Raw genomic sequence first — 24,262 nt, 5'->3', positions numbered from 1 at the left:
TTTTTTTTTTTTTTTTTTTTTTTTTTTAGTTGGGGTCTCACTCTGTCACCCAGGCTGGAGTACATGGGTGCCATCATGGCTCACTGCAGCCTCGACTTCCTTGGCTCAGGTGATCTTTCTGCCTCAGCCTCCAGAGTAGCTGGGACTACAGGGGCAAGCCACCATGCCCAGCTAATTTTTTGATTTTTTGTAGAGACGGTCTCACTATGTTGCCCAGGCTAGTCTCAGGTTCCTGGGCTCAAGCAGTCCTCCCACCTTGGCCTCTCAAAGTGCTGGAATTACAGGTGTGAGACACCGCGCCCAGGCTGGTGACGTTTTGAAAGACTGAAAAAGATGTAAATATAGTTTTCCATGAAAAGAATGAAGATAGAAAAAAGATCAGCAATGACTCAAACCCATCAACCCTCACTTTCACAGATATAAATTCATTACTGACTAGCAGTCCAACCCAATTGGATGAATACTTGAGCTCCAACATTAACTAATACCTTTCTCTGGATCACTCACATTTATACACTGATGAAAAAGGCTGTTATTGTGGTGGTTTTTTTTTTTTAATAGTAAAACCTTATTAATTTGAATCCTACTAATGTTAGAGGTATAATCACTTAGGTATGGGCTGAGTTGGGGTTTTGCCTCTTGAGTTGATTTCTTTCCTTGCTGAAAATGTCTCACTAAAGGAGATAATATTTAATGTTACAAAGTAAACATTTATACTACTGAAAACACACTAAGTACTTTAACAGCCTCATTGATATAATAATGATTAATTATGGATGATTAGGTATCTAGTTTTAAGCATGATCTTTATAATAGTAACATCTGGTCTTACACACAACTTACATATTATTTAATTTTAAGTAATTCCATATTTCAGAATAGCCTTTCTTGCAATTAAATCTAGTGGGGAAGAAGGCTGCCTTGTTTTAATGACTAGATAAGCCTTTATCAGGGCTGCTTTATTTAGTCAGTCTGGGTGGATGGGCAGCTAAGAGGGAAGTATCTGGTGTTTTTCTACTAGGAGGTTTGCTTATGTAGATTAACACACAGGCAAACACAGAGATCTAATATATGTCGATTCCCAAGTCTGTTTAGAGGGTTTGACTCTTACATTACCCTGAAATTATTCTTCTTGGATATCACAGAAGTCTTTCAACCTGAAGAAAACAGCTCTTTTACAGAGGATCACATAGTTGAAGTTAAATAATTTTATAAACATAGCAAGAACACAATTTTTAACTGCAGTTACTTCTCTGGCTTGTCTGTAGTTCTTTTTTAAAAAAATCAATATAGACAAAAATGTCCCTCACCACTGAAATCTGAAGCATCCCATGGAACATGCAGTTTGATTCCCTACTTTTCCCTCCACCCTTCTACCCCTCCCTACTTTGGTATTATGTCACACGAAATTACTTCCAGAAACTGGGAGGACTGAGCAGCCAAGCTATAAAACCTAAGTGCTATGCTTAATGCCTTATCTATAAGTTAATACTTAGGACAGTAAGAGTCTACCAGTGATCAAAGCCATGGTGATTTTCCTGTTTCATAAGGAATTTCAAATCTCAGCAAAATTGCAGTCTGCTGAGTCTACCACATTTCTACAACCCACACAACACCCATTCCTCAACATGATTCCTACCACAACTCACAAAATCTGTCAACCTTGATTTTCAACTTCATCCCTACCTTTTTTTTTTTTTTTTTTTTTAGTTGGGGACTCACTCTGTTGCCCAGGCTGCAGTGAGGTGGCACAATGACTGCTACCGCAGCCTCAACCTCCTGGGCCCAGTGATCCACCTCAGCCTGTCGAGTGGCTGGAACTACAGGTGCACACCAGCACTCCTGGCTAATTTCTTTGAATTCTGTAGAGACAAGGTCTTGGCATGTTGCCTAGGTTGGTCTCGAACTCCTGGGTTCAAGCAATCCTCCCGCCTCAGTCTCTCAAAGTGATGGGATTACAGATGTGAGCCATTGCACCTGGCCAGTCCCTACCTTTAATCAAAACAGAAATCCAAATAGATTTATTTAAAAATAATCTTGGTGACAAAATAACAGAGTAAAATATTAGCCAGTTCCTGTCCTTGTGTGCTTATTTACTTTCACTCCTCACGTTTTCTAAAAAATTCCATTATGATTTTAAGATGTTATTTTCCCAAAGAATGTTCACAACAATTCTCCACTTAAAGTTCTGGCTTAAGAAGTAGGTTGTAACTTGAGAAGGGCTCAGAAATTAGGTTTGTCCTAAGGCTCTATGAAATCACAGTAGTCAGTTTTAGAATCAAAACTTTCCTTCTACTCTTCACTTAGAAGGGAAGGTGTATTTCTTTGATAAGAGATTCATAATACACTGTGGTGGTAAATCTGGTTAAATAAGTTGTCAAAGGATATTTTGGGTTCTGCTATTATTTAATATTGTATCATAGAATTAAATCAAGTAAAATGGAAGACTCATTCATCTCAACCACTAAATCTGGTCAAGTGAAAGTCTACGAAATTCTAAATTAAACACTTTTTTATCGTCTTAATGAAAATATCTAAACATTATGTTGAGGTTTATTTTTAGGAAAGAATAACAGAGAATGGCTTGGGTCTAAAAAGGAAAATACCATGTACTTCTTCTGTTGCCTTCTAGAGGCTGTGGACTGCCTGACAAACTTGCCAAAGTAAAGAAGTGTTTAATAATTTTCCATAAAGGAAGGATTCTAAAAAGCAATCACGCCTATCAGGTAACAACAGACCAATCAGGTACTCCTAAAATTTAGCCTTTGCAGTTGAAACCTGGATAAGTAATTACTTTCCAAGGAATATACAGTGAGCCGTCAACCACCATTCACTCCACATCCATTTACTGAGCCAAGAGCTGTGCTAGGCTGGGAGACAGAAAAATGAACACAGCACAGCTGCTTTACTTCCAGCTAAGAGAATACACCTAAATAAAGAGCTGCAGGGCCATGTGCTAAGTGCTATAATGGAGGTGTGCACAAAGGGCTGCCGAACCAAAGGGAGAAGCCGTAAATTCTTTCTGGGAAATCAAGCAAGTGAGGGGAGATGTGAAAGAAGGCATGGAGATGTTTTCTTGTGACAAACTCTGGGCTTTCTCCGTAGTGTGTTCCAAACAGTAAGGCAGTCATTTTAACATGTATGAACTATTGTAATTTCAGGCACTATTTTAGTCCATTAGCCAGTTTCATTCATATTTGACAGAAATTTCCAGCTACAACATCCCAAGAATATATATTTAAAAAAATAAATGTATTATCATAATATTCCCAGGCAACACACATAATCCAGATTGGCATGGATCACTAGCATGAATGGAACTTAGATCCCAAGTTCGAAGGTATTTTGAAACATGAATGAAAGACACATTTTAGAAATGCATATATAATATTAATAATGCGTATTTGAATGATCACTCTTTTCTTCTCAAAGCAAAAATAAAACAATCTCCTGATTATATCATGGCTAATATTTGTCTTTCTCTACTTCTGTATTTAAAAGGAGGAGGATGTTGAATCAACTTCTACTTAACGTCATTTATTATGCATACCATATTCCTACTTACAACATAGTTGTGACAAAACCTCCATTGTCCATTATACACTAGCCCCAAACTTGAGTAATTCTAATGTAAGCATGAGAAACTCCCGTCTCCTTTGGGGTGAATTTCCCAATTCCTCTGTGTTAAATTGAGGTCTAATTTTCCCTGTGCCTGGTTTTCACAAGAAGGTCCATTCCACCCCATGCGCTCCTTTTCAGCTGTCAATAAACAGAGGCAGTGAATTCCCCACGGCTTCACAAAGCTAGTTAGGCAGAGCCATTCATTCCTTCAGGAAAACAGGGCATTGATTTCAGCGAGTTCCCAGGGAGCAGCTGCAACAAAGAGATCAAAGGCCCACCTCTCTTTCCCTCCATTGCTTTCATTAGGCCCAGCCCAGACAAACAGCGACAGGTTTCCTTGAGACAAGGAGAGGGCCCAGCAGACCACCTCATGGTTCAATTCAAATTTATCCGTTTCCTACATTCCACTGACAGTCCAGAGTGCTAACCATGACAAACCAGCACAATCACCCGGCATAATATACTGCTCGCTAGTTCATCCAAGGTCAGAGGGAGAAAACAAGCACTGAGGGAAGTCCTCTGCTCCTAGGGCCTGCTGAGCCTCAATGGCCTCCTGACATTCCATAAATAAACTTCTCCCTCTCACTCTCCCTTTCTTCCTCCATCTTACCACCCCGCAAGTGATGGTCTCACGTAACTAACAATCGGCAATTTCTTTCATGTCACCATACCAAACTATATGGAAACTTTATTCTCCATCAAATAGTGCTAACAGCCAGGGGACAGGGCCGTGTAGCTTTTATTAGCTCACTGCTGTGTTAAAGCTGATCGGCAACACCCAGTAAGCTACGACTACATGGAGAACTAAGAGCCGTGATTTCCAGGGTTTCCCTAATGGGTGATCTCCAGTGAAGGTCACAGAACTTTAAGAGTGAGTGAGTTCGCATGAATTCTGTTCATGAAACAAAAATGTGAACAGAAACGTAACAGTTTTTTTCTTTGATTCTAGGTAATCACCCAAACTGGGTAATTCCACCTCCTAAATGACAGTCTGTGTGTGAATAAGTTGTGTGTGTGTGTGTGTGTGTGTGTGTGTGTTGGGAGGGTTAGACGGAGGAGGAGAGAGAGAAGGAATATCAAAGAAAATGAGTTCTCCTAGTTGGTTGCCTACATGAACAAATATAATGAAAAAGTTTCCGAATTCACCACTGAATCCTGAACTACTTCTTTCACACAACCTTCATGAGTGCCGCCAATAACAAAATGGGTTCACTTTATTGTGCTCCAATCCATTCTGTCATGAATCCTGAGTCAACATGGGATGGGTTAAGTTCCCAAATTCCCAAAACCAAAAAGAAAATAAACAATATGGGAATGAAAGGTATGGAGAACTCATTCCCCAGTGCAGAACACAACCTTCCCATGTGCCATTTTTTAAGGTTCAGTACTGACCTGGGGGATCACCAAAGACCTCGAGAATCATTCATTCACCACGCTTTCACCTCTGACTGCCAAAGACACTATTTCGTATAGAGAGCTGAATAGCCCTCAAAAAGAAAACACATTCCTTTACTTTCAAATTGCGACAGAAACGAACTTAGAAAATATTGAACTCTAAACTGCACAGGAAAGGTAGCTCGTGACAAAGGCAGTGTGAAGAGTAAATTAGGAACATTAACACTAACTCTGGCATTGACTAACTTTGGGCCTATGGGACACATTCAACCTGTTTTCTTACTCCTCCAAAATGGAGACAGAAATATCAAGAATACCTTTACCAGGTACTATGAAATAACTATTTCTTGAAAACGGTGAATCTCGTTGAAGAAACCTAATTTTAGGAGTTGAACTTTCTCATACATACGTTATCATCATTCTATAATTCAACAGAGGTTTTGTGGAAACTCACTAAGTTTCTAGAAATCAAATCTTTTTTTTTTTTTTGAGTTGGAGTCTCACTCTGTTGCTCAGTCTGGAGGGCAGTGTCCGTTCTCGGCCACCGCAGCCTCGACCTGCTGGGCTCCGGCGATCCTTCCGCCTCAGCCTTCCGAGTAGCTGGAACTACAGGCGCGCACTACCATGCCCGGCTAATTTTTTGATTTATTGTAGAGATGAGGTCTCGCCAAGTTGCCCAGGGGGGTCTTGAACCCGCGGGCTTATGCAATCCACTCACCTCAGCCTCCCAAAGGCGCAGGATTACAGGCTGAGCCATCAAATCATTTTTTTAAATCACTCAGAAAATTTACCAGTTAAAGAAAGTCTATAAGTGACCAAATACATGTATCAACTCATTTATATATCTTTCAAAAGCATTTACCAAGCACTTAGAAAAAACTATTGGCTTGTCACAACCACCTAAGAGACATGGTTTCATTAATCTATTTTTGAATGAGGAGATAATAGGCTCAAAAGAGGTAAACTGACTTCCAAAGTTACAGAACTAACAACTAGCAGAGTTACAACGCTAAATTCAAGTATTCTGTCTCTGAATCTCATGCTATTTCCAATATACCTAGCTACAATGTATTGTAGATATAATTATTCACTGAAGTTCCCTTACCAGAATTATACTAAATCATAATCAATTTTTAAGTCCCATGGACTGTACTACTTCTATTCAACGAGGCAGTACTTAAGAGTAGGGACTCTGGAGTCAGATTTTAGATCTTATGATTTTTTTTAATTTTTCTGTTTTTTGAGCCAGGGTCTCACTCTGTTACCCAGATTGGAGAGCAGTGGCACTATCACAGCTCATCACAGCCTTGACCTCCTGGGCTCAAGAAAACCTACCTACTCAGCCTCCTGAGTAGCTGGGACTACTGGTGCATACCACCATGCCTGGCTAATTTTTATATTTTGTTATGGGTACGAGATCTTGCTATGTTGCTCGGGCTAACCTGAGCTCAAGCAATCTTCTTGCTTTGGTCTCCCCCAAAGTGCTGGGATTACAAGCATGAGCCTGTAAATTAAGCAATTAACAATATTTTCAGAACCTCATCTGTAAAAGAGGAACAATAATACTTTCTTTCGGGGTTTGTGGAAGATCTACTTAGATAACTAGTGTAAAGCATCTATAACCGTATTGGCATAAAATAAAAGCTCAATAATAGTTATCATCATCAATGTTGAAAATCAAATCGCCTGTAATCCCAGCACTTAGGGAGGCTGAGGCGAGTTGATTGCCTGAGCCCGCTGGTTTGAGATCAGCCTGGGCAACTTGGCGAGACTTTGCCTCTACAATAAATAAATAAATAAATAAATAAATAAATAAGCCAGGCATGGTAGTGCACGCCTGTAGTTCTAGCTACTTGGAAGGCTGAGGTAGAAGGACTGCCGGAGCCCAGCAGGTTGACGCTGGGGTGGCTGTGAGTGTGCCACTACACTCTAGCCTGGGCAACAGAGTGAGATTCCAACTCAAAAAAAAAAAAAAAAAAAAAAAATCAAATCAATGTGAAACTTGTTAAAAGGAAAAAAACATATAATTTAACCTTCAATCTGTAGAGTACATGATCCCCTCAAATCTAGGGTTTTACAGGGCCAACTAATGAACCAAGATCAAACTATTGTAAAAGATAAAGAAGCTACATTACAAAATAGAAGCACTAATTGAAGTGTCTTTTTAAAAAAGCTAATTGAAGATCCTTGCTTGCTATAGAGCAGCAGTGTGGTTTCTCTGTACAATTCAGCTTCACTTCTTTCCATTTAACCATTTCAAGTAGAAATGCATGGGTCGCAGGAAAAAATTCACAGACTGTTACGAGTTGAAGAGAAAAACAGACACAGGATTATTTGTTATCTGCAGGTAGTGCTTTTAATGTTTTCAAAGAACTAACACATATCTTCATTGACCGTCACATTACTAAGAGAGAATAGATTAACTTTCTAGCATAAGACAAGACTGCCACTGGTAACAGCAAACCTTGTTTTTCACTTCTTGTCTCATTTTTCATAACACCCTATTATTGGATGGTGGCACATAGATGCCATAGTACAGAGTGTACAGAATACTGTGGAAGACAGAGGCCACTAAAGTCTGGGCGAGCCAGAAAAGGCTTTGGAGAGAAGGTGGCATTTATCTAATTTTTTATCTGGAACAGAAGTGCTTCTAGAATATTCCTGGTCGTCCTTGAGCTTGAGTTTTTTGTGTGAATTCTGAACATACCCATCAGTGATTTTAGTTCTCTTTCACGGCTTTTTCATTTGCAAATTTAAATGAATCTCCCACCCTTTTAAAACATTTCATCCAAGGGGTTGATATTGAAGAGGCAGGAGGTCAAAATCACTATTGTTTGACTTAACACTTACGGTACCTTCCAATTCCACAGTTTTGCAACTTTTAAAATTACTTATTTTTATATTACTTATTTTATATTATATATGTGCAACTTTTAAAATTACTTATTTTTATATTACCTATTTTATATTATATATGTGCTACTCAATAGCACATCATTTTTAAATGTGCATGTTGATCTATAACCTGTTAATATATATTTTGTTTTTTTGTTTTCCTGCATGCAGTGCTTCACAACTGTAATCCCAGCACAAGGAGGCTGAGGAGAGAGGACTGCTGGAGCCCAGGAGTTCAAGACCAGTCTGGGCAACATAGTGGGACCTCATTTCACAAAAATCAGCTGGGCATAGTAGTGCACAACTGTATCCCAGCTTTTCAGATGGCTGAAGTGAAAGGATCTGAGCCTAGGAGGTTGAGGATGTGGTGAGCTATGATCATGCCACTGTGCTCCAGCCTGGGCAACAGAGTGAGCCTCTGATTCAAGAAGAAATAAACAAATAAATAAATAATATTTTTTCTTTACTATCATTTACCTCAGAAATTAATAGCTGGAAAGAACTCTTAAGATTATCTATGGGAATGTATCTCACTTAAAAAATTCAACCCACAGCCGGTGAAGTACATCTTCCCTATAAAAAGATCAGTTGCCTTTTTAAAAATCATCTCTACTTCTGTCTTCTCTAACAACACAAAATAAACATGTTTAATGAAAGACAGTCAGATATTTGAAGACAACTGTCACAATCCCTTCTTAATCATTAATTTAAGACTGTTCTAATATAGTCATGTAGTGTTACACATTTCCTTCTAAGCACTACTAAAGTTGTGTCTTAGTCATTTGAAAACATGTTTTAATTTTCATTCAGTTCAAAATACTTCCAAACTTCCCTTTTGATTTTTAAAAATAGACTACTTTTTAGGTTGGGCGCAGTGGCTCAAATCTGTAAACCCAGCACTTTGGGAGGCCGAGGTGAAAGGATTGACTGAGCCCAGGGATTTCGAGACCAGCCTAGGCAACTTGGTGAGACCTCATCTCTACAATAAATGAAAAAAATTAGCTGGGCGTGGTGGCAGGTGCCTGTAGTTCCAGCTACTTGGAAGGCTGAGGCGGAAAGAGCGCCTGAGCCCAGCAGGTGGAGGCTGCAGTGGCTGTGAGCATGACACTGCACTCCAGTCTGGATGACAGAGTGAGACTCTGACTCAAAGCAAACAAACAAGACTACTTTTCAGAGAACTTTTAGGTTCACAGCACAATCGAGCCTCAAGTACAGGGATTTCCCATATCCCCCTGTCCCCATACATGCATAGCCTCCTCCATTATCAACAATCCCCACTAGAATGGTACATTTGTTACAATTAATGAACCCACACTGACACAGCATGATCACCCAGAGTCCACAGTTAACATTAGGGTCATTCTTGGTGTTGTACATTCTACAGGTATGGACAAATTTAAAATAACAGGTATCCATCATTACAGTATCATACAATGAAATTTTGCTGCCCCCAAATTCTCTGTGTTCATCCCTCATTTCCCCACTAACCCAGGCCAACCACAGATCTTTATACTGCCTAAATAGTTTTGCCATTTCTAGAATATCATATAATTGGAATCATATAGTATGATTGGCTTCTTTCACTTAGCAATATCTACATTTAAGTCTCTTCCAAGTCTTTTCATGGCTTGATAGTTCCTTTCCTTTTAGTGATGACCGATTTTTTATCCCATTGGTTATTTGGTAGAATTCACCAGTACAACCATCTGGATCTGCTGTTTTCTTTTCTGGAAAGTGTTTTATTATCAATTCAATTTCTTTAATAGATTGTAGGACTATCCAGGTTATCTATTTCTCCTTGAGCGAGTTTTGGTAGTTTGTATGTATATTTTATTTCAAGAAATCAGTCCGTTTCATCTAATTTATCCAATTCGTAGGCAAAAGGTTATTTGTAGTATTCTCTTATTAATCCTATATTATCCATAGGATAACCCTTCTTTCATTCCTAATAATGGCAATTTGTATATTCCCTTTTTCTTGGCTTGCTGGCCTAGAGGTTTATCATTTTAAAGAAGCAGATTTTCATTTTGATTTTCTCCATTGTTTTTCTGTTTTCAGTTTTGCTGACTTTGACTCTAATTTTCATTATTTACTTTATTCTGCTTGCCTTAGGTTTTTTCTTCTTTTTATAGTTTCCTGAGGTGAAAATTGAGGTTATTGATTTTAGATCTTTTTCTTTTATAATATATGCACTTAATGCTACAAATTTCCCTCTAAGCACTGTTTTAGTTGTATCCCACACACTTCGATAAAGTGAATTTTCATTTTCAGTTAACTTAAATTATAACTTTTCTTGAGATTCTTCTTTGATCCATGAGTTATTTAGAAGTGTGTTGTTTAGTTTCAAAATATTGGGAAAATTTCCAGCCATTTTTCTGCTATTGACTGAGAATGTATTTTGTATGAGTTATGTTCTTTTGAATTTGTTAAGAAGTTTTTAATGGCTCAGAATGTGTTTCTGGGTTATTTGGAAGTATGATGTTCAGTTACAAGATATTTTTCCAGATACTTTCTCTTCTCATTCAATTTCATTATGGTCAGCAAACATTCTTTGTAAGATTTAAATCCTTTTAATTTAATTGACTTAGCTTTTTACCCAGACTATGATCTATCTTGAAAAATGTTCTGAGTATACTTGAAAAAAATGTGCAGTATGCTGTTGTGGGGTAGAGTGTTCTATAAATGTCAATTAAGTCAAGGTGATGATAGTGCTGTTCAAGACTTCCATATCTTTATTTTCTATGTACTTGATGAAATTTGTCCATATCGTCTTGTGTATGTTGAAGTTCTTTTCCTAGGTACATAGACATTAAAGATTATGCCCCCTTACCACTTTATCATAAAATAAACCTCTTTACCCCAGGTAATATTCTTTGTTCTAATTTCTACTTTATCTAGTATGAATATAGCTCTTGTAGTTTTTTCAGTTAGTGCTAAAATGATATATTATTTTTCGTCCTTTAGCTTGTAAACTGTTTGTGTCTTAATATATGAAGTGCACGTTTTGGAGGCAGCATATAGTTAGTTCTTGTGGGGTTTTGTGTTTTGTTTTTTAAATCTAATCTGACATTTTTTGCCTAATTATAGTATTTAGACCCTATATACTGAAAATGTTTACTGAAATGGTTAGGATGAAATGTACCACCTTGCTATTTGTTTTCTAATTGTTTCAACTGTTCTTTTTTCTTTTTCTGCCTTTTGAATTGACTGAATTTTTTTCTGATTAAATCTTATCTCTTTTGGTTTATAACTGTTTTGATATCTTAGTAGCTGCTTTAGAGTTTATAGTTGTTTCTTCAACTTACCATGGTGTATTTTTGAGGGATATCACTTCATGTATACTAAAACTTTATGATATTTTCTATTTTTCTTCTCCTGACCCTTGTACTATTGTTATACCTTTTACTTTTACATATTATAAATCCCATACTAATTATTTTTGTTTCAGTAATAAACTATCTTTTCAGAAAGATTAAATAATAATAGTGATGAAAATTATGTATTTATCCAGGTGGTTGCCATTTCTGGTGCTCTTTACTGCTATCTGGCATTATTTTCCTTCTTCCTTAAGGACTTCTTTAACATGTCTTATACTATGGGTCTACTGGTGATGGATTCTTTTAGTTTTTGTATGTCTAAAAAAGTCTTTATTTCACCTTTTTGAAATATATTTTCACAGCTATAGTTTCTAGGTTAATAGTTTTAGTTTTCAGTACTTTGAAGATGTTGCTCTACTGTCTTACATTCCTTCTGATGAGAAGTCTGCTGTTATTCTTATCTTTGTTCCTTTAAATGTATCGTGTCTTTTATCTCTGCCTTAAAAATCTCTTTCTTTATTACTTGTTTTAAATTATTTGATTATGGTGTGTCTTTGTAAAGCTTTCTTTGTGTTTTTGTATTCAGTTGGTATTCATCGAACTTCTTAGATTTGTGGGTTTATTGTTTTCATCAAATTTGGCTAGTTTTCAGACATTATTTCTTCAAATATTTTTTTCTTCCCTTCTCTCCTTTGAAGACTCCCATAACATACATATTTGGCTATCTGAAGTTGTCCCACAACTCACTGATGCTCTATTCATTTTTTCTAGCTTTTTCCTTTTTGTGTTTCATTTTGTATAATTTTAATTGTTATGTCTGAAGTTTACAAAATGTTTCTTTCTGTGATATCTAGTCTTCCATTAATCCTACCCACAGCCTTGACCTGCTGGGCTCAGGCACTCCCACCCCCTCAGCCTTTCAAGGAGCTGAAATTATAGGCATGTGCCACCATTCCCAGCTAATTTTTTGATTTATTGTAGAGATGAAGTCTCGCCAAGTTGCCTAGTTTGGTCTCAAATCCATGGGCTCAGGCAATGCTCTTATCTAGGCCTTCCGAAGTGCTGGGATTATAGGCGTGTGCCACCATGCCTGGCCTCCAGTGTATTTTTCATCTCAGATGTTTGCATCATCCCTAGCAGTCTAGAAGTTCAACTTGGGTCATTTTAGAGTCTCTATGTTTTTTTAGATTAGAAAATATAGAAAGTAAATTAGAGAGAAAGAAAGAGGAAATTCACCTCCCCAAGGTAGGGGAAGGGGTTAAAGCCAGAAGACATGGCCCGGCCATATTTCAAAGAGCACATGGTGACACCATAGCTTAGCAAGGTAATGGCTGAGGCTCCATATTTATTAACAAGTTTATGCTTTCCTCTACCATCTTCAGCATAAGGGACATAATTATAACAAGAGTTTAAAATACTTATTTAATCTGTTTGTTTTTTATTAAATTTACTTTAATATCTCCATTTATTAAATGTGTCACTTCTGGGTCTGTTTCTATTGAATGATTTTTCTCTTCACTATTGAATTTTCCTACTTCTTTGCATATCTGGTAAATTTTGACTGAATGCTAGACATTGCATGTTTTACTTTACTGGAAGCTTGATAATTTGTTTTTTCTTTAAATATTCTTGAGCTTTGTTCTGGGATGCAGTTAAGCTACCAGAAACAATTTGGTCCTTTAAATCAAGAGTCTGCAAGCTACAGCCCACAGGCCAAATCTGCCCCCCCCCTTTTTTTTGGGGGGGGTGTCAGTTTCACTCTTTCACCCAGGCTGGAATGCAACAGTATTATCATGGCTCACCACAGCCTCAAACTCCTGGGCTCAAGCAATAATTCTGCCTCAGTGTCTTGAGTAGTTGGGACTATAGGTGCACACTACCATGCCCAGCTAATTTTTTGATTTTTTTGTGGAGATGAGGTCTTGCTATGTTGCCCAGACTGGTCTCAAACTCCCAGGCTCAAGCAATCCTCCCACCTCAGGCTTTCAAAATGCTGGGATTACAGATGTGAGTCGCTGGACTCAGCCTCACACTATTTCTAGAAATAAAATTTTACTGGAATACATTCCAACATATGTAAATATATTCACTTACATATTGTCTATGGCTGTGTTCACACTATAATGGCAGAACTGAGTAATTATAACAGACACTACATGACCCACAAATTACAATATTTTCTATCTGGCCCATTTTTGTAAAAAAAAAAGTTTTATGACCTATCTTTAATGGTATACTTTTAAGAGTTTTTAGGCAGGATTACAGCCTCACTACTGAGTACTTTCCTGTGGCTCTTTCCTCAGTTCTCTTACATGCATGCACTAATAGGTTAGGGCTGGGGTTGGGGTTGGGGTTAGCGTTAGGGTTAGAGTGAAGCTCAGATGAAGACTCCAGGGGAACCCTCTGAAGATGTGAAGATCTCTGGAGTTCACTCTCTTTATAACTCTCTCTTGTCTGCTACAATGTCCTTCAAATTCTAGCTGCCTCAGCCCCTCAGAATTCTTGACTCTACCATCTCAACCCAGGATGAGCTATGTTTGGCTTCCATCTTCTACTGCAGCCTGGGGCAAATAATTTGTTTTCCTTCTATCAGGGTTCATTGTCTTGTTTTCTGATGTCTGAACACCTATGTTTCATATACTTTATGGGTTTTTTTTTTTTCCCACTATTTCGGGCAGAAGAGTAAATTAGATTCTGGTTATTACAGCTGGGCCGGAAGTGGAAGTCCTCTGAGTATGAAATTCCAATCCTTTATATTTGCATTAGTGCTTTATATTTACAAAGAAATTTCCCCAGTTAGAGTCACTGACCCATTTCTATGATAAGGTAGTAAGAAGAGAAGGGTGTATTAAGCAAAAGTCAGTAACTACTGCACAATCTCTTTTCCCCCTCCCACTTTCCCATTTTGTGGAATATACATTGAAATTCAGAACCCATACTGTAATAAAATTTGTCGCTTTAACTTTTTTTTTTTTTCATTTTGTTGAGTGGCCGTTTTCCTGGCATTGTTCTAGGTGCTGGGGATTCACCAGTGTGAACAAAACACACAAAAACTCCTAACCTTGTGGAGCTTATCTTTGTAATAAATAGATACAAACAAGTAAAATATATATCAGATGGTGATTAGGAAAACAAAGTAATGAAGAGACAGGAAGTTCTAGGAAAGCGAGGTAGCGGAAAACAGTGCAACTTAAAATAGGCTGTCAGAGAAGGCATGGGTGAGAAGATGACAATTTAACAAAGCTCTGAGGGAGGTAAGAATGCAAGTCATGTGGCTATTTGCGGGAATGGTAACTGCAAAACCCTGACGTGGAAACAAGAAAATTGGAATGGTTAAGCAGTGAGTGAAGGGGAACAGCAAAAGATTAGACCAGAGGTAACAGGGCCCATATCACATAGAGCTGATAAGCCTCTGTAAGTGAGATGAGAGGCACTGGAGACACTGGAGCAGAAAAGTAACATGATCAGACTTAAAGTTTTTAAATAATTTAAGTGACTGTTGTTTAGAGAGTGAAAACTAAGGGAGAAAGCATAAAAGCAGGGAGACCAGTTAGAAGGCTACTGCAATAAAAAGATGACAAAGGCTTACACCAGTGTGGTAGCAGAAGAGGTGGGGAAAACCTGTCACCTTTTAGATATATGTAAGGCGGAGCTGGCAGTATCTCCTGACAGCTGAATGTGTAGCGGGTGAAAGAGCAGAGATGAGGATGGTGCCAAGGCGTCTGGCCCAAGCAACTGGAAGAACAGTTGCTATTTACTGAGATGAGGAAGACTAAAGAAGAAGGAAGTCTGGTTGGGAATAGCGAGCTCAGGAGCTTAGCTGCAGACATGTTAGGTTGGATATGCCTGTCAGACATCTCGCAGTTGGATATCTGAATCTAGAGTTCAGATGGGAGGTTCACACTGGAGATAATTTGTGTTTTCTGCAAGCATATCTATATATTTAAGGCCATGAAAATGAATGACAGCAGCTAGGGGATGAGTGTAGACAGAGGAAAAGTGCAGAAACTGTGCCCTAGGACACTCAGTGTTTGGGGTCAGAGCAATGAGGAGGTATTTACAAGAGACAGTTAAGAGTGGTCATGGGGCCGGGCGCAGTGGCTCAACCCATGATTACAGGTTTGGGAGCCTCCCAGCACTTTGGGAGGCCGAGGCAAGAGGACTGCCTGAGCCTCGGGGTTTGAGACCAGCCTGGGCAACTTGGTGAGACCTTGTCTCTACAATAAATCACAAAAATTAGCCGGGCATGGTGGCGGGTGGCTGTAGTTCCAGTTACTTGGAAGGCTGAGGAGAAAGGATCACCTGAGCCCAGCAGGTCAAGGCTGCGGTGGCTGTAAGCATGCCACTGCACTCCAGCCTCGGTGACAGAGTGAGACTCCAACTCAAAAAAAAAAAAAGAGTGGTCAGGTAACAGGGAGGTAGCTTAGAAATTGTAGAGACTCAGAGGATGAGGGAAGAGAGCGCTTCACAGAGCAGCATGATCAATGGGGTCAGTATTTCCGACAGGTCAAGTATGATGAGGACTAAGAACTGTTAGATTTGCAATATGGAGGTCACTGGTGACAGTAGTGAGTTTGTTTGGATGGTGGGAACCAAAGTCTAACTAAAATGGAATCAAGACAGAATGGAGAGAAATACTGAGAAACTGTACCATAGGAAGCCAGACAATTATATGAAATGGTAACTAGAGGGGAATGGGCACTCAACCACTTTTTTTTTTTTTTGAGTTGGAGTCTCACTCTGTCACCCAGACAGGAATGCAGTGGCCACTCCTGGCCACTGCAGCCTCAACCTGCTGGGCTCTGGCGACCCTTCCGCCTCAGCCTTTCAAGTAGCCAGAACTACAGGCACGCACTACCATGCCTGGCTAATTTTTTTGATTTATTGTAGAGATGAGGTCTCGCCAAGTTGCCCAGGCAGGTCTCGAACCCGTGGGCTCAGGCTATTCACTCACCTCGGCCTCCCAAAGTGCAGGATTACAGGTTGAGCCACTGAGTCCGGCCCCAACCACTTTTTAGGCAAAAGTGGAGGAATTCATAATGCAGAGGCGAGAAGGGATAACTATGGAAGCCATATCCTTGGGCAGGGGAGAGGGGATGGGATCTAAGAATCCAAGCACAAGGGTGGTTTCAGGATGGATATAGACAGCTTATCCAAGAAGTAAGAAAATAAGGTAGAATGCAGGTACGGGGCAGGTGGATGGGCAGATGTGGTAATGGGAGCCCACAGCAGTTCTCTTTCAGGTAGCTCTACGTTCTTTGTGAAAAAGAAAACAGAGTAGCCAGTTGAAAGGGAGAATATTGGGAGGCTGACATGAGGGGCTTGCCTGAGCCCACGGGTTTGAGAACAGCCTGGGCAACTTGGCGAAATCTCATCTCTACAATTACAAAAAAAAATTATCCAGGCATGGTAGCGTGCCCCAGTAGTTCCAGCTCCTTGGAAGGCTGAGGCGGAAGGATCGTCTGAGCCCAGCAAATCAATGCTGGGGTGGCCATGAGCATACTACTGCAATCCAGCCTGGGTGATGAGTGAGACTCCAACTTAAAAAAAAGGGGGCGGAGAATAGGGGAAGAGGATCTAGAAAGTTAGAGAGAAAGATGTTTCAAATATTTTCCTAGGAATTAATTGCCCAAACTACCAGAAAACATTAGGAGCCAAATTCAGGATAGCAATCAAATAGTTTAAGTGAGACCAGTGAGCATGGCTGGGTATTTCTCACCAATTTTGTACAGCTGGACTACTGCAGGCATTGTATCAGCAGACTCCAAGGCAGTGGGATATAGACAGCTAAGTACAACAAAGCAACAGGAAAGGATAAGAGAGATTTTAGTGACAGGGCAGGCTATTTACGTTGAGTAAGGAAGATGTGAGATATGCGGGAAGGGTGGTGCACTTTTACAAGTGGTACATCTAGGTGGAGTTTAAAACTTGTCAAAGTGGGGCAACTCGTGGAGATGCTGGAACTCAAGATCACAGAGCAAAAACAGTTACTAATAAGAACCAGGTCCACAATATGACCAAGGGAGGAAACAGTCGAAGTAGTTTGGATTTGGAGGACAAGATCATCAAAGGAGAGGACATCAAGGAACTGAAAAGCCAGGATATTGGAAGGACTCTGTGTAGTTTCAAAATCACCAAGAATTGGGACACATTAGTCTTGGATAGGATGGTGAGCCAGGAGCTGAATCTTCAAGGAATAAAGAACAGTACTGTGCTTTTAGTTTCCAGATTTTAAAATTGTATGTTGTTTTTAAACTAATTTATAGTAATTATTTAGGCTTAACTCTACATCAGCTCTTTTAAGCTAGCCCAGCAGTCCTTTTATGCTATTACTTCTGTTCAAATGTCCTTATTTTCTTTTGATATCTTTCTGAAAAATGTACAACTGACCTTGTTGTTACTATCAATTTTCTAAAATTTAAAGCAATGTGTATTTCCTTTAAAAATGTTCCATATATACATCCATGCAATATTTAATGGGATAGGGGTTGCGAGGTGAAATATGTTTGAAAAACACCACAGACTAAAATCTGTGGAAATAAACAGGTCTAATTTAACTTTGACTCAGTTTTCTCCCCCATGACCAAAAGAGGCCCTTTGTTCATATAATATCAGTTAACATCCCTAGAAATGAGTATGCCAAGGCAAATACTATGGGGAAGACTGTAGTAGAGGTGTGTGTCTTCCTGGTAGTCTCAAACAGGTGAAACAGAACCTGCTAGAACAAGAGTCAAGATATTGAATTAGAGACTGTCAGAAAATGCAAGTCTCCATTATGTTACTTTGTATCGATATTCTCAGTTGCTAACAAGATGAAAAACAAAGTCATCTTCAGACAATGATAGTTCTCAAATCTTCAGAGTTAGTTTAGGTATATTTCAATTCTTCTCCATCAAAATGATACTATATATATGATTTAAAAACAAAGATGCCACAAAGATGCTTTGGATGAAGACTATAATTCCAACAGGATGCATGCAAACACAACCTCCGTTTGGCAGACCGCCCTTTGTTCCCACAAATCCTAACTCTGATAGAATGTCACTCCAAAGAAATGATGCCCCCGCCCAAGATGTGTACTTGAAGCTACTATCAAAAGAACTGTAGTATCAGAAAAAGTGAAACAGACTTTAAAATAATATAAGAACCAAATAACAAAAAAGCTTTTCTCTTAGAGCTCTAATAAAGTACTCTCATATTGTTAGAGAAGACAAAGTATTGAGGGAAGGAGGGGAACAGAATGGAAATATCAACTTACAAAAGCCAATCACTATGTTAATGAACGAGGCAGGAACAATCTGAAAGAAAAAGAATTATTATTAGTTTTATATCATAGTTGCACGTTCATTTCTTAACTATAATTTTGAGATCACTGGAGGTGCATTCACAGATTTAAGAGAGCCTTTACTCTGTCTCCCACAATAGTAACATTTCACAAAGCAACAGTGCAATATCACAACCAGTATATTTATATTAATACGATTCACTAGTCTATTGAGATTTCCCCAGTTTAATTGTACTTGTGTGTGTATATGCTGCTAGGTCTATACAATTTTATCACATGTTCAGGCTCACATATCCAGCTCCAAAGTCAAGATACCAAACAGTTTTATCATCACACGGATCTCTCATGCTGCCATTTTAAAAATTTTTATTGTTTTTCAATCAGGGTCTCATTCTGTCATCCAGGCTGGAGTACAGTGGCACAATTATGGCTCACTGCAGCCTTGGCCTCCTGGGCTCATATGTTCCTCCTGCCTGGCTAGTATTTTTTCTATTTTTTTGTAGCGACAATGTCTTGTTATATTGCCCAGGCTGGGCTCAAGCAATCCTCTCACCTCGGCCCCCTAAAGTGCTGGGATGACAGGCGTGAGCCACAGTGCTCGGTCCACAGCGCTTTTATTAAACACATACCACCTCCTTCTTTCTGCAATCCCCTGCATATCTATTTTTAACACTAAAATAACAATATCCATTTATAAAATGTATGTATTTTACTCACTGTCCATAAGAACTACCACCTAGTTATATGTCAAAGCTTGAATAAGTCTCTTTTTCTACATCAAAGAGTAAGTTTTGGTTTAAGGAACAAATTGGAGAGAGGTTTTTTCCTCATTGTTAGAACAGCATAGACCACTCACTTCAAAAACCAGAAGGTAAAAAGTAAGATAGCTAAAGGTGTTGTCTGAACTCATAGATTCCATAACTTTTGAATGCTTACCCTGGGACAATTTAGGTATTTATACATATGATCTAATTTAATCCTCATAACAACTCTCTGATATCTGTGCCATTATTATTCCTGTTCAGCTCATAAGGAAACTGAGAGGAACCAAGAGGTTTAATAAGTTGCCTAAGTTCACACAACCAGTGAGTGGCAGATCCTGGACCTGGAACCAGACTCAGCACTTAAGATGATGAAATCAAGACATTTTGTGTCACCATTCATTGCTATGACAAACGAATCATCCGATTATTAGCAAATGTCACCTTAATATATAGGAATTAAATAATAAAAATGTCCAAAACAGTGATTTGTAAAAAGGAAGTTGTATTTTATTCAAACACTAATGATGAGAAATTGCCAAAAACAAAGGTGGGAGAACAGGAAATTTTTCATATTCCAGCAACAAACTGTTCGGCAGCCCTGAACAGCTAATGCTCAACATTCCCTGGTGATTGTCAGGCGGTGGGTTATTCATAGCCATGATTGTGCTTGAAAAAAATGTCTGCAATTGAGCAAAGATGATGATGGGAGATCTGAAATTTCTGAACAGATAAAAGCTTCAAAATTAGGCTTTTTAGCCAATAGAGACATCTAAAACTCCAAAGTTAATGTTCAGGTTATAACAATTTAGTAGACACCTATTGTGACAAACTTTCTGTAGGTTTATTAGCTTAATAATATGGCATTATTACTGAAGATTGTAGATATTTTTTCTATGAAACTACATAGCACATTTCTGCATAGCTGTGACAGCAGTGCTTAAAAGGCACAAATACTCAATAAAGCCATTGATATGCTGTCCCAAATACTCTGGCTAGGCTTTCTTTACAGTGCTAATTTTACAGACGTCTCCTGGATGATCTAAGTTCAAGAGGCAGCCAGGGAAGAGGAATGCATTATTAGCATGGTTTGATGTGCATATAACCGAGTTATACATAGGAACTAGGGAAATGGAGCCCTGAAGTTCCTCTTCTAGTGAAGCCCCATACTGTTTTTCTTGACTTTGGAGGAAGGGAATTCATTACCTCATTAACTTCTAAACATATTAAAAACTTTAAAACGCTTACATTTTATGCAATGTCTAGAATTCAGTATTAACTAAACGTTATAATCTCCCTCTAGGGATTCAAGACTCACACTTTCTTAAATGTGGGAAAGTGGAGGACGGGGATACAGGAGAACTTCTCCTCCATTTCAGACACGACTGCATGGTGCATGCTCACCCTTTCTCACCAAGAAGCCAGCCATCCAGGGCTGGGTCAGTAGGATGGACTCAGGGGACACTGGACACAGCTCCCCTTTCAATGGTTCCCAGAGTTAAGAATTTTATAAATCTTATTGTTTCAAGAAAACGCAGTGCTCTGGTTTTCTTGAATAAATATAAGACAGATGGCAAACTAAATTTTCTTTGAAAGTCCCATCTGTAAAAAAATGGGACAAAATGGATTTCAGGGCTCTAAGAATGAAGAAAAACCAGAATTCCTTCATGAGCTGCGTTTATCGCCGATCCTTCTCTCAGGGAGACACATATCCAATGTCCCCTTTCAATTTCACAAGACTTGTTTCTCATAATCTCTAAAAGCATACTCTTTATTTAGAAAAAGCTTTCTATTTTATCTGTCAAGTTTTTTCCATACATATAACCTAAAAATTGAGAAACTTTTTTTGCACAGAAACACTATAATGGAAAACTATTGTAGAAGAAATGGAGGGAGGATTCAGAGATGGATTCTCACAGCTGAGGAGTGTGACATGATGGTTAATTCTTTGTATCACTTTGACTGTGCCACAGGTGCCCAGAGTAAACATTATTTCTGAGTGTGTCCATGAAGGTGTGTCTGGATGAAATCAGCATTCGAATTGGTAGGCTCAGGAAAGTAAATGAGATGGCCCTTCCCAATATGAGTGTCATCATCCAATCCATTGAGGGCCTGGATAGAACAAAAAGGCAGAAGAGGGAAAAATTTGTCTCCTTTTTTCCCTGCCTGCCTGTCTGCCTGAGCTGGGACATTAGTCTTCTCCTGCCCTTGGACTGGGATTTACACACTGGCTACCTTGGTTCTCAGGCCTTTGGACTTTGACCGGAATTATGCCAACAGCTTTCCTGAGTCTCCGGTTTGCAGACAGAAAATTGTGGGACTTCTCAGCATCCACAATCATCTGGGTCAATTCCTCAAATCAATCACTCTCTCTCTCTTTACATGTATGCATATACACATGCATGTACATAAAAACATACCCATACTCTAAGTCTGTCAACTCAAACTCATTAAGTCCTAGAGACTGCCCAACAACTGCAACATTTCTCTACTCTTGGGTCATTTCACAACTTCTCTCTTATCTTCCAGTTCCCCTCCTCACTCTCAATACTTGTATATACATCTGTCAACATCTCACTTCAAGCTTCCCTGAGAAAATAAAAACTATTGATTGGATCAGGCATCCTATCTTTCCAAAGGTTTGTGGGTTTGTATCTATACCTACAAACTTCTCTATACCTACTGGAGAACGCATCTTTCCTAGAACCAGAAGCCAATTCTACCTCTTGATTCAAAATTTCCTCTACATTATCTTGTGGTCAACATACACCTCTGCTGTGATATTTCCCAACTTTCAAAAAAAAAAACCTTCATTGACTTCCAGCTCCCACTATATTCCCACCCTTTCTCAAACTTCTGAAAAGAATTGGAAGCATAGATAATCCCCATTTTCTCACCTCCTTCCTACTCACTTTCCAGCCCATTCCCTGGGCTCTTATCTCTACTACTCTATCAAAGGATCCTTATCAAGGTCATCAAAACAATTATTATCCTCATTTTAAAAATCAGGACACTGAGGCTCAAGAGAGATTACCAGGTTGAGATAGTAAAAACATATGCCTTCCCTTCAAGACATGCAAGAGCCCAGGGCTCCCCAAAGCACTCTTTTCAGGATATTAGACTAAAGACTTCATCATTCCCAGACCCCACCCTACTTCCTCCTGTATGTCATCCTCCTGCATTAAAGCTCAGACTTACTCCTTGAAATATCTCATTTTCATTATTTTTAATTGAGAAAAAAGGATATTACTTTACCTATGAATATTTTCTGTGTTGACCACTTGGTATAAATTCTTAATTGTCTCAACAACCTGAGAACATGTGGTTTTATTCCCTTTGTACAAACAAGAAAATTTTGGCTGGAAAATAATAAAACCTTTCCCAATAACAGTTAGTAACTAGTAGAACAAGTATTTGACTTCTGGTCACCTGAACTCTGGGCACCAGGCTGCCTGCCCTTTATGATAGTTGTATCTCATTGTTTCTTAGTTTTTCCTGTTAGATGGTGACAAGATACAGGCATCACTTGGAGAGATGTGGCATAGTCCCTTCACTTCCATGAGATTAGAAAACCTAGAATTGATGCAAATTTGCTATGAGCAAAAACATCAGAGACTGACATATATCCTAATGGGACTTTATAACGAGAATTTTAACTGTCAAGACACAATATGCAATTTTGGTGATCAGGGCATCTTCCCTCCCTCGCTCTACCTTGGAAACCAAATAGTAAGCACGAGGGGTCGTATAGACTTAGGTGCTAACCCCAGATCCTCCTGGTTTTTTAAGCACACAGACACTGAGCTGGCTTAGTACTGTCCTTAAACTTGGATGGCGGGAGGGGTCCTGCCTTAGGATTCATGCTCTGTTATGGCTCTTCTCTAGTGGCACCCATTCCTCCAGAGTGAGGAGTCCAAAGGTCTAAAGGGGATGTGCCCACTCAGGTCCAGATTCCCTCTTCTAGACTATGATCCAGGCTCCCAGAACCACAGAACTCTTTATCCAAACAGCTTTCAAGCCTGCTGCCAAGAATTTACAGGCTCTTTCCCAGACTTATGTTTTTGAGAGCACACTGTGCCACTGCTATATGCAGAGTGGCCAAGGGGTGGCTATTTGCAGGGGATGTGAACATAGCTCAATGTGTGCCCCTCCTGGTGCAGAACGAGACCTGGAACAGGAAGGGAAGAGAAGATGGGCCAGAGTCTGGGTCCAGCTTGCCCTAAAGTGCCATGTGCTACAGGCCCAAACCTCAAGAGCTCTAAATTCAAACACGGTTTTCCAGGTTATAGGAGGTAAACTTGGTAAGGAAACATAATTTATATTTTAGACTTAGCTGGTGAGCTTAAGTCATAATTTTAAAATATTTAGATGTATGGTGAAGGTCTGTCTACTTATATTCTGGTTTGAACTCTATCCCCCGTATAGTTATGCCTCCCTCCCACCCCAACACGTCCACCTTGTACATTTAATATGAACAAAAATTAAACTGTTTTTGAATGAAGCCATTGAGGTTTGGGGATGGCTTGTTAGCACAGCATATCATTAGCCCGCCTTGGTCATATAAAGAAGCTGTTACCAGAAGCAGGATGTTGTTTTAGCAAAAATCTAAAATATACAACGTTGGCTTAGTGGTCAGCAAGCAGTGAGAAAACCAATCTTAAGGGCCAGAAAGATGGAGATGTATTTTATACATCAGCAACATATTAGGTAAAACATATGCCTCTTGATACCTTGAGAGGTTGATCTCCTGCCCAAAGAACTTGTAGCTCTAGGGGAAGAGGTAAGAAAACTAAACATTTGCAGGGTTTATTGGTTATTATTGGTTTCATCTGACAAGGTATTTCAAAAAAGAGATGAGTTCAGAAAAGAGTGATCCAGTTTTCAAGAACTGAAGGGGAATGAGGAGATTCCAGTTAAAGATAAGACTTTGGCCGGGCTTGGTGGCTCAGCCTATAATCCCGTGCCTTTGGGAGGCTGAGGTGAGTGGA

General features: G+C 39.1%; 1 protein-coding gene across 13 annotated transcripts in view; it reads right to left on the bottom strand.

Annotated features, from left to right (window-relative positions):
- Positions 1-24,262, bottom strand: part of PLAGL1 (PLAG1 like zinc finger 1) — a 166,570-nt gene that overhangs the window by 32,154 nt on the left and 110,154 nt on the right. For 5 of the 13 annotated variants that reach the window (XM_008052520.1, XM_021709744.1, XM_008052524.1 and 2 more), the window contains one exon: positions 18,487-18,526. The exons of the other annotated variants lie outside the window; for them this stretch is intronic. The gene's annotated coding sequence lies outside the window, so the exon portion shown is untranslated. The remainder of the gene's footprint in view (positions 1-18,486; positions 18,527-24,262) is intronic. 13 annotated transcript variants of the gene reach the window in all.

The sequence above is a fragment of the Carlito syrichta genome, unplaced genomic scaffold (assembly GCF_000164805.1).
Source record: "Carlito syrichta isolate Samal-C Ts95f unplaced genomic scaffold, Tarsius_syrichta-2.0.1 Scaffold279568, whole genome shotgun sequence".
NCBI lineage: Eukaryota > Metazoa > Chordata > Mammalia > Primates > Tarsiidae > Carlito > Carlito syrichta.
Note: the sequence above shows the minus strand (reverse complement) of the source record. Positions and strands in the feature narration are given on the sequence as shown.